Below are 13763 nucleotides of genomic sequence, written 5' to 3' on the forward strand. Positions count from 1 at the left end.
AATATGATACTATCTTGCAACTTATGTTATTTTGTTGACAACAGGGTAAATGGGAGGAGGTCCCTTATGTGGACTTGTTCTTTACCTTGAGAAATGATCATGAGATTCGGAAGAAATGTAAATTTTTAGACTCAGATTCCAATGTGGTGGTGATGATGATGATGGAGGACAAGGAACCAAAAACGCATTGTTGTTCTGCTTGTAGTATAGGAAAACTAGAAGAGGAAGAAGATATACAGATGTTGGTGGCACTGAGTAAAAATGAAAGTTTTGAAACTGAAGCAAGGGGAAGTAATACAGTTAGCCCAATCGCTGGCAGAACTAGGATCCAACAGGGGTCTGTCTTATTACCACCCCTTCGTCAGGCTGTGGGCCCAAGGGGGGAACAAGAGTTTGTGAAGACACCTTTTACTACTTCTGATTTGATGAATTGGAAAGAATTGGCAGGATCATATAGGGAAAATCCTGAAAAGGTATATAGATCTTTTAAGACAATTATTGAAAATCATAATCCAGATTGGCAAGATATTCAAATTCTTTTAAATAATTTGTTAACTCCTGAAGAGAAGAGGGTGATATTGAAAAAAAAAAAATGGAAAATGAAAGAAAAAATAAAAGATAGGAAACGGAAAACTGCTATTCTTGCGGCTGCTTTTGTGGATGCCCAAGGACCTGCTGGAAGTAGAGGCAGAGAGTACTTGAGAGGCAGAGGTAGAGGATGTGGAAATATATTTAGACAGTCTGCTCCAGTAGGGATCAATCGATGTGCTGTATGTAAGAAGCAAGGACACTGGAAAAAAGAATGTCCAGAAAATAGGAAAGTTAGCCAGCCACAACAAATTCCACCTGAAGCTGATCTACTTATGATGGGAGAGGATTCTGAATGATGGGGACCGGGGGCAAAATAATTATATTCTCCCAGCTGAGCCCCTGGTTCCAGTAAAGCTGGGAAATAAAGTAGTTGATTTTTTAGCGGACACTGGAGCAAAATATTCTGTTATAAATATATGTAAAGGACCAATGAGTAAATTTAATATATGGGGTCACGGGAAAGAAAGAGGTGAGGCCTTTTTTGAAACCTTTAAAATGTAAAATTGGAGGAAAAACATTGATGCATGAATTTTTATATATACGGGAATGCGCCATGCCTCTCTTAGGACGGGATTTATTGAATAAATTGGGAGCACAAATTAACTTTAAAAAAGGAAGAATCCAAGTTCATTTTTCTGAAGCTAATGCCTGGCAAGCCCAAGTTTATTTATTACAGACAAACACAGAAGAATCTGAAGAAATCAGTTTACCCTTTTCTTTGGGCGACAGAGAAACCAGGAAGAGCAAAAAAATGTGGAACCTGTAAAAGTTGAATTGAAAACAAGAGTCCAACTGGTAAGAAAGAAACAATATCCTACTAGTATAAAAGCCAGAAAAGGTTTGGAACCAATAATAAACAATTTTTTCAAATATGGACTTTTAAGAGAATGTCAATCTGATTACTCCTATCCTTCCAGTGAAAAAAGCCACATAACCAAGGATATAGGCTGGTTCAAGATTTAAGAGCAATAAGTCAATTAGTGGTGGATATTCATCCAGTAGTCCCTAATCCATATACGCTGCTAACAACTATCAATGAATCAAATGCACAGTTCTCTGTTTTAGATTTGAAAGATGCTTTCTTTTGTATACGTCTGGAAGAAAACAGTCAAAAGATTTTTGCCTTTGACTGGGAAAATCCGTCGACTGGAAGGAGAACTCAGCTCTGCTGGACCGTGCTGCCACAAGGGTTTAAAAATAGCCCAACCATCTTTGGAACAGCCCTGACCAAGGAATTGGAACAGTGGTCCGGTAAGGAAGATCAAATCACCCTCCTTCAGTATGTTGATGACATCCTATTGGGAGCAGGTACTATTGAGATCTGCAAAGAGAAGACTGTTAGCCTCCTAAACTTTTTGGGAATGGCCGGGTACAGGGTGTCAGAAAAGAAAGCACAAATTGCAAAACAAACTGTAATTTATTTGGGGTTTGAGATTTCCCAAGGACAACGAAGATTGGGAAATGATAGAAAAAAAAGGCCATTTGCAGGATGGCACCCCCTCAATCTACAATATCAAGCTCTGTTAGTGGAACAGGATGACATCATTTTGAAAGTAAGTGCAATTTTAAATCCTGCTTCTTTAATGCCAAGTGAAAAAGAGAGTGATCCTAATCATGATTGTTTACAAGTTATCGAACAGGTATATGCCAGCAGGCCAGACCTGAAAGATGTCCCTCTCCAGACTCCGGATGAAGAATTATGTACTGATGGAAGCAGCTTTGTTGTGAAAGGAGCAAGGAGGGCTGGCTATGCCGTGGTAACTTTAACCAAAGATCGAGAAGTAAAAGCATTACCTCCAAACACATCCGCCCAGAAGGCAGAGATAATAGCTTTGACAAGAGCTTTAGATCTGGCTAAAGGTAAAAGAGTTAATATTTATACAGACTCTAAATATGCTTTTGGAGTTGTTCATGCCCATGGAGCAATATGGAAAGAGCGAGGACTTTTGTCTGCCAGTGGCTCACCTATAAAGTATGGAACAGAGGTTTTAAATTTATCGAAAGCAGTACAAAAAAAACCCAAAGAAGTTGCTGTGATTCATTGTAAAGCGCATCAAAGAGGAAACTCAAAAGTGATACAAGGAAATTGAAAGGCAGATGAAGCTGTCAAGGATGTGGCGCAAAATACCACAATCTATGTTTTAATTCCATCAAAAGAAATTCAAATAGAATCCCCAAATTATAACAAAAAAGAAAATAAGTTGGCTGAGCTATTACAGTGCAAAAAGAATGATCAAGGGTGGTGGATTACTTCACATGGACAATGTATAGTAACTCCCGAAATCATGAAGAAATGGATGGTCACAACCCATGCTGAGACACATATGGGAGCAGAAGCAATGGTTGAGTCCGTAAAACGATATGCAATAGGGACTAAAATGTTATTGATTGCTAAAAGTGTGAGTAATAAATGTGAGATTTGTCTTAGGAACAATCCAAAAATACAAATCCGACCCCCTCCTGGGGAGGTAAGGAAAGGCATAACTCCCGGTGAGTATTGGCAAATAGATTTTTCAGAATTACCAAGGTGCAACCAATACCGATATTTATTGGTATTGGTAGATGATACCTTCTCTGGATGGCCAGAAGCTTTCCTGTGTCGAACCAACAAGGCAAAAGGGGTAACAAAACATTTATCAAAAGAAATTATTCCAAGATTTGGAGTCCCTTTAGAGATGTCCTCTGATAGAGGTCCACATTTTGTAGCGGAGGTTATTAAGAATGTGAATAAGACACTAGGAATCAAATGGGATTTACATACCCCTTAGAGACCACAATTTAGTAGACAGGTAGAGAGAATGAACCAAACATTAAAGAGAGAAATATCTAAAATATGTCAGGAAGCTCAGTTGAAACTCTAGAGGAGTTGGTATTCCTACAAGGCAAGAACTGTACATTCCTCCTGCTGAATTCTCTGCTGCAATACAAAAAGAAGACATGTTGATTACTTCTCGGGCTAAAAGTTCCCAGATATTTCGATTTCTATACCATGACATATTTTAGATATTTCTCTCTTTAATGTTTGGTTCATTCTCTCTACCTGTCTACTAAATTGTGGTCTCTAAGGGGTATGTAAATCCCATTTGATTCCTAGTGTCTTATTCACATTCTTAATAACCTCCGCTACAAAATGTGGACCTCTATCAGAGGACATCTCTAAAGGGACTCCAAATCTTGGAATAATTTCTTTTGATAAATGTTTTGTTACCCCTTTTGCCTTGTTGGTTCGACACAGGAAAGCTTCTGGCCATCCAGAGAAGGTATCATCTACCAATACCAATAAATATCGGTATTGGTTGCACCTTGGTAATTCTGAAAAATCTATTTGCCAATACTCACCGGGAGTTATGCCTTTCCTTACCTCCCCAGGAGGGGGTCGGATTTGTATTTTTGGATTGTTCCTAAGACAAATCTCACATTTATTACTCACACTTTTAGCAATCAATAACATTTTAGTCCCTATTGCATATCGTTTTACGGACTCAACCATTGCTTCTGCTCCCATATGTGTCTCAGCATGGGTTGTGACCATCCATTTCTTCATGATTTCGGGAGTTACTATACATTGTCCATGTGAAGTAATCCACCACCCTTGATCATTCTTTTTGCACTGTAATAGCTCAGCCAACTTATTTTCTTTTTTGTTATAATTTGGGGATTCTATTTGAATTTCTTTTGATGGAATTAAAACATAGATTGTGGTATTTTGCGCCACATCCTTGACAGCTTCATCTGCCTTTCAATTTCCTTGTATCACTTTTGAGTTTCCTCTTTGATGCGCTTTACAATGAATCACAGCAACTTCTTTGGGTTTTTTTTGTACTGCTTTCGATAAATTTAAAACCTCTGTTCCATACTTTATAGGTGAGCCACTGGCAGACAAAAGTCCTCGCTCTTTCCATATTGCTCCATGGGCATGAACAACTCCAAAAGCATATTTAGAGTCTGTATAAATATTAACTCTTTTACCTTTAGCCAGATCTAAAGCTCTTGTCAAAGCTATTATCTCTGCCTTCTGGGCGGATGTGTTTGGAGGTAATGCTTTTACTTCTCGATCTTTGGTTAAAGTTACCACGGCATAGCCAGCCCTCCTTGCTCCTTTCACAACAAAGCTGCTTCCATCAGTACATAATTCTTCATCCGGAGTCTGGAGAGGGACATCTTTCAGGTCTGGCCTGCTGGCATATACCTGTTCGATAACTTGTAAACAATCATGATTAGGATCACTCTCTTTTTCACTTGGCATTAAAGAAGCAGGATTTAAAATTGCACTTACTTTCAAAATGATGTCATCCTGTTCCACTAACAGAGCTTGATATTGTAGATTGAGGGGGTGCCATCCTGCAAATGGCCTTTTTTTTCTATCATTTCCCAATCTTCGTTGTCCTTGGGAAATCTCAAACCCCAAATAAATTACAGTTTGTTTTGCAATTTGTGCTTTCTTTTCTGACACCCTGTACCCGGCCATTCCCAAAAAGTTTAGGAGGCTAACAGTCTTCTCTTTGCAGATCTCAATAGTACCTGCTCCCAATAGGATGTCATCAACATACTGAAGGAGGGTGATTTGATCTTCCTTACCGGACCACTGTTCCAATTCCTTGGTCAGGGCTGCTCCAAAGATGGTTGGGCTATTTTTAAACCCTTGTGGCAGCACGGTCCAGCAGAGCTGAGTCCTTCTCCCAGTCAACGGATCTTCCCCTTCAAAGGCAAAGATTTTTTGACTGTTTTTTTCTAGAACTACACAAAAGAAAGCATCTTTTAAATCTAAAACTGAGAACTGTGCATTTGATTCATTGATAGTTGTTAGCAGCGCATATGGATTAGGGACTACTGGATGAATGTCCACCACTAATTGACTTATTGCTCTTAAATCTTGAACCAACCTATATCCTTGGTTATGTGGCTTTTTTTACTGGAAGGATAGGAGTATTGTAATCAGATTGACATTCCCTCAAAAGTCCATATTTGAGAAAATTATTTATTATTGGTTCCAAACCTTTTCTGGCTTCTATACTAATAGGATATTGTTTCTTTCTTACCGATTGAACTCCTGTTTTCAATTCAACTTTTACAGGTTCCACCTGTTTTGCTCTTCCTGGTTTCTCTGTCGCCCAAAGAAAAGGGTAAACTGATTTCTTCAGATTCTTCTGTGTTTGTCTGTAATAAATAAACTTGGGCTTGCCAGGCATTAGCTTCAGGAAAATGAACTTGGATTTTTCCTTTTTTAAAGTTAATTTGTGCTCCCAATTTATTCAATAAATCCCATCCTAAGAGAGGCATGGTGCATTCCCGTATATATAAAAATTCATGCATCAATGTTTTTCCTCCAATTTTACATTTTAAAGGTTTCAAAAAAGGCCTTACCTCTTTCTTTCCCGTGACCCCAACAACAGATACATTAAATTTACTCATTGGTCCTTTACATGTATTTATAACAGAATCAACTACTTTATTTCCCAGCTTTACTGGAACCAGGGGCTCAGCTGGGAGAATATAATTATTTTGCCCCCGGTCCCCATCATTCAGAATCCCCTCCCATCATAAGTAGATCAGCTTCAGGTGGAATTTGTTGTGGCTGGCTAACTTTCCTATTTTCTGGACATTCTTTTTTCCAGTGTCCTTGCTTCTTACATACAGCACATCGATTGATCCCTACTGGAGCAGACTGTCTAAATATATTTCCACATCCTCTACCTCTGCCTCTCAAGTACTCTCTGCCTCTACTTCCAGCAGGTCCTTGGGCATCCACAAAAGCAGCCGCAAGAATAGCAGTTTTCCGTTTCCTATCTTTTATTTTTTCTTTCATTTTCCATTTTTTTTTTTTCAATATCACCCTCTTCTCTTCAGGAGTTAACAAATTATTTAAAAGAATTTGAATATCTTGCCAATCTGGATTATGATTTTCAATAATTGTCTTAAAAGATCTATATACCTTTTCAGGATTTTCCCTATATGATCCTGCCAATTCTTTCCAATTCATCAAATCAGAAGTAGTAAAAGGTGTCTTCACAAACTCTTGTTCCCCCCTTGGGCCCACAGCCTGACGAAGGGGTGGTAATAAGACAGACCCCTGTTGGATCCTAGTTCTGCCAGCGATTGGGCTAACTGTATTACTTCCCCTTGCTTCAGTTTCAAAACTTTCATTTTTACTCGGTGCCACCAACATCTGTATATCTTCTTCCTCTTCTAGTTTTCCTATACTACAAGCAGAACAACAATGCGTTTTTGGTTCCTTGTCCTCCATCATCATCATCACCACCACATTGGAATCTGAGTCTAAAAATTTACATTTCTTCCGAATTTCATGATCATTTCTCAAGGTAAAGAACAAGTCCACATAAGGGACCTCCTCCCATTTACCCTGTTGTCAACAAAATAACATAAGTTGCAAGATAGTATCATATTGCAAAGTTCCCAATTCTGGCCATTTTACCTCATCTTCTAATTTATACATTGGCCACCATTTAGTACAATACTCAATTAATTTCTCCTTTCTCAAAGGATCTCCCCCAGATTTTCCCCAATGTTTTATGATGCATCCAAGGGGAGAGCAGGGTGTTACTTTAGACTATTCAGTTCCCATATTTTTGCCCCAAAAGAACGTTCTTAACCACGATTTCATATACTCCAGTCGTCACTGTCAAACGCATATGAATATACCTTTTTACCTTTGGCCACAATTCTTTACCAAATGCATGCACAATTTTATACCCCAGAACAATATCTCGTTTACCTTAGCGTTGCACCGTTGAGTTGCTCACGGAGTCCCCGATGAAAAGGTCGGTGCGCGCTGGAGTCCAGAGAGCAGGGTCTCCCCACCGAGAGCCGGCAAGTCGATCCGGGCAAGGCTTCACAGCAGTCCCACCTGGGTCGCCAAAAACTGTTGTCCGCAAAGCAGATTCGTGCCCAGCGTGCAAGTAACCAATTCCACATGCTCAGGAGAGATATTGTTTTATTCAGGCCTGGGTGCTCGGTGGACTTGCCACAAATCAAGCACACCTGGTCTAATCACCTTTCCGTTTATATCCATGCTTCTCATACATATTTTAAATTTCTCTTTTACATTTTCATTAAATTTCTGAGAACTAATTATAATATTACATCATCCTAGACACGTGCGCACTAAAGTCTTTAGGGTCTTCTTGAGGGTCTCGAGTGGTCTCTGGTGGTCGGCAGGGTAGTGAACTCTTCATGAACCCTTTCCTTTCTTTCCTTATAAGGTCGAGGTTTGTCTCCGAGCCATGTCTGGACCACGTTCGTTTATGGTTCTTAATTTCAAGGTTAATCATTACTAGGGTCTAACAATGCTACACACCTGCAAACACAATACCTGCTAGTTACCTAACTCCTAAGCAACAAGTCTTCATTGTTTAGAATTAGAAGCGAGCAGTATGGAATAAGAGGTACTGTATCTACTGCATCAGTACCATTTCATAACTGCATTTATATGTGATGCTTCAACTGACTATGCAGGTGCTGAACTTGTCACTTCATCATTTTTTTACAAGGGACATCAGTATCCTTTTAATTAGGGTATGTTTCTGGAATTCACTTAATTTTTAAAGTTATTTCTCATTCTGACTAGCTGTTTGCAATTCAAGAAAGTAGGGAAGAGTTGATTAGCACTACTAAGCTATTACATGAGATAAGAAGTACAAGTAGCCTGCAATAAAAGAGTAAAACCAACTTCACCAAAAGTGAGATGATGTGCATAAACTGAAAGATGAAAGATGGGACTTTTTCATTAAATAAATATTTCCCCTTTAGATTTGAACTTGTATGTACGCAGGAAGCTTAAAAAAAAAAAAAAAGAGTGAGAGAGGTGACATCAATGTGTCAGGATCATCTGGTTAGAAATGAGCTTTTTTCACTTCCCATTTAGGATTTCAGATGAGCATTCTGTTTTTAAATTCAAGAATTGCAGCTATAACTTTAGCAATTCACTTCTAATCCTGAACCTCTAGGAAGCATTTATTGCATGCACGTTAACAACAAAGTTCTTTTATTTGGAGAAGGAGATAAAGCTTCCCTTTGGAGATTATGTGGTAGTGAGGACACTGAAGAGTCATGTTGTTCTTTGCGGACCTGAGACTGTGTTTCTCCTAGGAGCCAGTGTGTAAACTCTGGGATTAAAGACCAGAAGTCACTTAAATAAATAGACAAAATAAGTTTTAAATCAATTATAGCAATACAGTTAAAAATCCAGCATTTGGAAATTACTGATGATGAGATTTGGTTGATAACAATTCAGTAGTACAAGAAAAGTTTTAAAACATTACACAAAAATTGAGCAGCTAAAGGGAATAATAGATTCTGATTTCATTCAAGTACTTTATTTTTAATCACACTTTTTAATGGTAGCTGTCATGTAAGAAGGGAATTGAGGTAACCCACTAACAGCATACCTGTACTTGGGTCTCGTACTGCCATTTCTACTTCGGTAATGAATTGTAAAGTCTAAAAGGCAGATGCTGGGGATGAATCCTTCCAGGATGAATCCTTCCATCTAGCAATGAGAAGCTGAGTTCTGCTTAACTGAAGAGCTGTCCTCATTGTAGCACATTTTTATTTGCAGCAGGCCATAACAGCTATGTACCAGTAGGCTTACAACTGTTTTATGGGTGAAGGATTTCCACATCTGTGCCTTTATTTTAAATTTATTTTGTAGTTTGCATAAGCACATTTCACACAGATTAAATTGTGCCCATTGCCTCTTGTCCCGTCACTGGGCACCACTGAAAAGAGCCTGGCTCCGTCTTCTTTGCACCCTCCCTTCAGGTATTTGCACACATTGATGAGATTCCCTCTGAGCTTTCTCTTCTCTAGGCTAAACAGTCCCAGCAATCTCAGCCTTCCCTCATAGGAGAGATGCTCCAGTCCCTTCATCATCTTCGTGGCCCTTCTCTGGACTCTCTCCATTATGTCCATGTCTCTCTTGTACTGGGGAGCCCAGAACTAGAGACAGTACTCCAGGTGTGGCCTCACCAGTGCGGAGTAGAGGGGAAGGATCACCTCCCTCGACCAGCTGGCAACAAACCTGGGAATGTGAAAACACAAAAGTGTCTGAAATTAGTAAGCAGGATCCAAGACTGAAAAGAAATCTTCAAGAAAAGCCCGAGGGCAAAGAGGATGAGGCAAAAGAAAAGAGGAGAAATACAGAGAAAAAAGACAAAGAGGAACATAAGACATACATTGGTGCCTGGGGTTGTATTGCAGGAGAAGAGTCAGAGATCACTCAGACAGATCTGATCTAGTAGTTAGTTTATTGGGTTTTAATCAGTAAATTTAGGTGCGTAAAATATTTAATAAGTACAGATGGATTGGCGGTCAATACTATTTACTACACTTAAAGTTAGTATGGGATACAAAGGTCATCGCTTAAGCTTACTATACGTATCTTAAATGTTACATGCATGCAAAAAATGTCACTTACCAACCCATCGATGTCTGGTGTCAGGTAAGGGATCTCTCAGCATCGGGGGGTAACCTTGAGAGGCGTCCCTACTCAAGGGGAGATCACTGCTGCGCAGCCAGCTGCTATGGACGGAGAGCTCAACGGACCCTGATGGCTGCAGATATTTATAGCGTAAAGTGGTTGATTTGTAGTCAGATTTTCTGCTGTGTTAATGCAGTTTCGGCCGCTTATCAGCCCCGTCTCCAGCCAAACCGGTTTTTTTTGTTTTGGTGCTGGGTTCTCACTGATAGCCTCACACAATAGGATTAACTTAACACAATAGGATTAAGTTAGGCCTACTTGCTGAGCATCTGCCTGGACCAAAGTTCAGTTAGTTCAAACAGGAGGAATGCATCTGTCACAGGTTGTTCCTCCCCAAGTGCAGGACTTGGCACTTCCCCTTGTTGAACTGCGTGAGGTTCCTGTCAGCCCATTTCTCCAGCCTGTTGAGGTCCCTCTGGATGGCAGCATGACCCTCTGGCATATCAGCCACTCCTCCCAGTTTTGTGTCATCAGCAAACTTGCTGAGGGTACACTCTGCCCCATCATTCAGATCGTTAATGAAGATGTTAAACAGGATTGGACCCAGTATTGACCCCTTGGGTACACCACTAGTTACTGGCCTCCAACTAGACTTCCATGATTTCCAGAATTAGCTACTCCATCACCTTCCCAGGGATCGAGGTAAGGCTGACTGACCTGTAGTTCCCTGGGTCCTCCTTCTTGCCCTTTTTGAAGATAGGAGGGACATTTGCTTTCCTCCAGTCTTTGGGCACTTCTCCCAATCACCACGATTGATCAAAGATTATCGAGAGTGGCCTCGTGATGACATCAGCCAGCTCCCTCAGCACTCGTGGGTGCATCCCGTCAGGGCCCATGGACGACTTATGTCCAGTTTGCTTAAGTATTCCCTGACCTGATCCTCTTCCACCAAGGGTATGTCTTCCTTGCTCCAGCCTTTTCCCCTGGTCTCTGGGACCTGGGATTCCTGAAGGCCGGTCTTGCTAGTAAAGACTGAGGCAAAGAAGGCATTCAGTACCTCAGCCTTTTCCATGTCCTGTGTCACCAGGTGCCCCGCCTCATTCAGCAGCGGGCCCACATTTTCCCTAGTCTTCCTTTTGTCTCCTATGTACTTATAGAAGCCCTTCTTGTTGCCCTTGACATCACTTGCCAGATTTGACTCCAGGTGGGCTTTGGCTTTCCTAAGTTCATCCCTGGATGCTCGGACAATGTTTCTGTATTCCTCCCAGGTTACCTGTCCTTGCTTCCACCCTCTGTATGCTTCCTTTTTGTGTTTGAGTTTGGCTAGGAGCTCCTTGTTCATCCACTCAGGCCTCCTGGCATTTTTGTCTGACTTCCTGCTTGTTGGGATGGACTGCTCTTGAGCTTGGAGCAGGTGACCCTTGAATATTAACCAGCTTTCTTGGGCCCTTCTTCCCTCCAGGGCCTTATCCCATGGGACTCTTCCAAGCAGATCTTTGAAGAGGCCAAAGTCTGCTCTCCTGAAGTCCAGAGTTGTGAGCTTGCTTTTCACCCTGTTCCTTCCCCTCAGGATCCTGAACTCTAACATCTCATGGTCACTGCAGCCAAGGCTGCCTTCGACCTTCACATCCCCAATGAGCCCCTTGTTGTTGGTGAGTATGAGGTCCAGCAGAGCACCTCTCCTCGTTGACTTCTCTGTCACTTGGGTCAGGAAGTTGTCATTGATGCCCTCCAGGAACCTCCTGGATTGCTTATGTCCTGCTGTGTTGTTCCTCCAGCAGATATCGGGGTAGTTGGAGTCCCTCATGAGGACCAGGGCCTGTGAAAGTGAGGCTGCTCCTATCTGTCTGCAGAGGGCCTCATCCGCTTGTTCTTCCTGGTCAGGTGGCCTATAGCAGACACCCACTACAATGCCACCTGTATTCGTCTGCTCTTTAATCCTTACCCATAAGCTCTCGGGCAGAGCTCCGTGCACTCCAACTGCTCTCTTACATAAAGGGCAACTCCCCCTCCTCATCTTCCCAGCCTGTCCTGGTTTCGGCTGGGATAGGGTTAAATTTCTTCCTAGTGCTGTGTTTTGGATTTAGTATGAGAAGAATGTTGATAACACACTGATGTTTTCAGTTGTTGCTAAGTACCCTCCTAGTCCAAGGACAGCTCCCATGCTACCAAGCGCAGAGGCCGGGAGGAGGGAGCACAGCCAGGACAGCCAGCCCAGCTGGCCAACGGGGTATTCCATACCATGTGACGTCATGCTCAGTATATGAATAGTAGGCGTGTTCCAGGAAGTAGCGATCGCTACTTGGTTATCGGTCAGCGCGGGTGGTGAGCAATTGCATTGTGCGTCACTCATTTTGTATATTCTATCATTATCATTATTATTTTCCCTTTTCTGTTCTATTAAACTGTCTTTATCTCAACCCACGAGTTTTTCTTACTCTTGCCCTTCCGATTCTCTCCCCGTCCCACTGGGGGGGCGGGGGGAGTGAGTGAGCGGCTGCGTGGTATTTGGCTGCCTGCCAGGTTAAACCACGACACCTTCCAAAAGAGCCTGTATCCCTCCATTGCAGCACTCCAATCATGGGAGCCATCCCACCATGTCTCCGTGATCCCAACAGGATCGTAGCCCTGCAGCTGCACACAGATCTCTAACTCCTCATGTTTATTCCCCATACTGCGTGCGTTAGCGTACAAGCACTTCAGAGAGGCACCCCAGCATGTTGACTTCCTAGAAAGGGTTTTGGGGATTTCTCCATAATGGTGCCTTGTAGGCGCTTCTTTGCTTACATGCAAATGCTGGAGGTGACCCTGCTTAAGCCCCGTTTTGTTGATTTTGTGATCCCTTCCTGTCACATCACCCCAGGCCCTTTGCTCGTCGACCCTGTCCGTCACTCCCTCACAGGGCTGTTGGTTACTCTCTTCCTCCCCCATCATTCTTAGTTTAAAGCCCTCCTTATGAGGTCAGCCCTCCTGTTGGTGAAAACAGCTTTGCCGTGCTCTAGTGAGGTGGATCCTATCTCTCCTAAGCAGACATTGATCTGCAAACAGGGTCCCATGGTCATAGAACCCAAAACCCTGTTGCCAACACCAGCTCCGCAGCCAAATATTTACCTGCATTATCAGCGCTCTGCTCCTCACACCCTTTCCCCTCACCGGCAGGATAGAGGAGAACACCACCTGGGCCCCCATGCCCCTGGCTACCGCCCCCAGAGCTCTGTAGTTGCTTTTGATACTGTCCAGGTTGTCCCTGGCTGTATCATTTGTGCCCACATGGAAGAACAGCAGGGGGTAGTAGTCAGAGGGTCAGACGAGCTTCGGCAGTCCCTCCACAACATCCCGGATCTGGTTCCCGGCAGGCAGCAAACCTCTCTAGGTGACAGGTCGGGTTGACAGATGGGTGCCTCTGTCCCCCTCAGCAGGGATGACTCGCTGCTTCTTCCTGGTGGTCTCGCATGGTTTGGGGTCAGGTGGCCCAGATCCTTTGCTTGAAGGCACATCTGGCTCCTCTTCAATTTTGCAGCCTAGGGCTTGGAGGGCTGCATCTGCCATCTGAAGCTCCACCTGCATTGAAGCCTCTACCCTAGCAGGGACAGCTGCTCCAACACGTGCTGGGGAAAACTGCCCTGTGGCGAGTCACCACCATACCCGAGACTGTTTACGCTGGTACGAATTCAGCTGAGGTCCTCTTCGTTGAGCCTTTTTCACTTTGTTGGTATGACTATAAGATAGCAGTTTT

Source organism: Calonectris borealis, chromosome W (assembly GCF_964195595.1).
Source record: "Calonectris borealis chromosome W, bCalBor7.hap1.2, whole genome shotgun sequence".
Classification (NCBI taxonomy): Eukaryota; Metazoa; Chordata; class Aves; order Procellariiformes; family Procellariidae; genus Calonectris; species Calonectris borealis.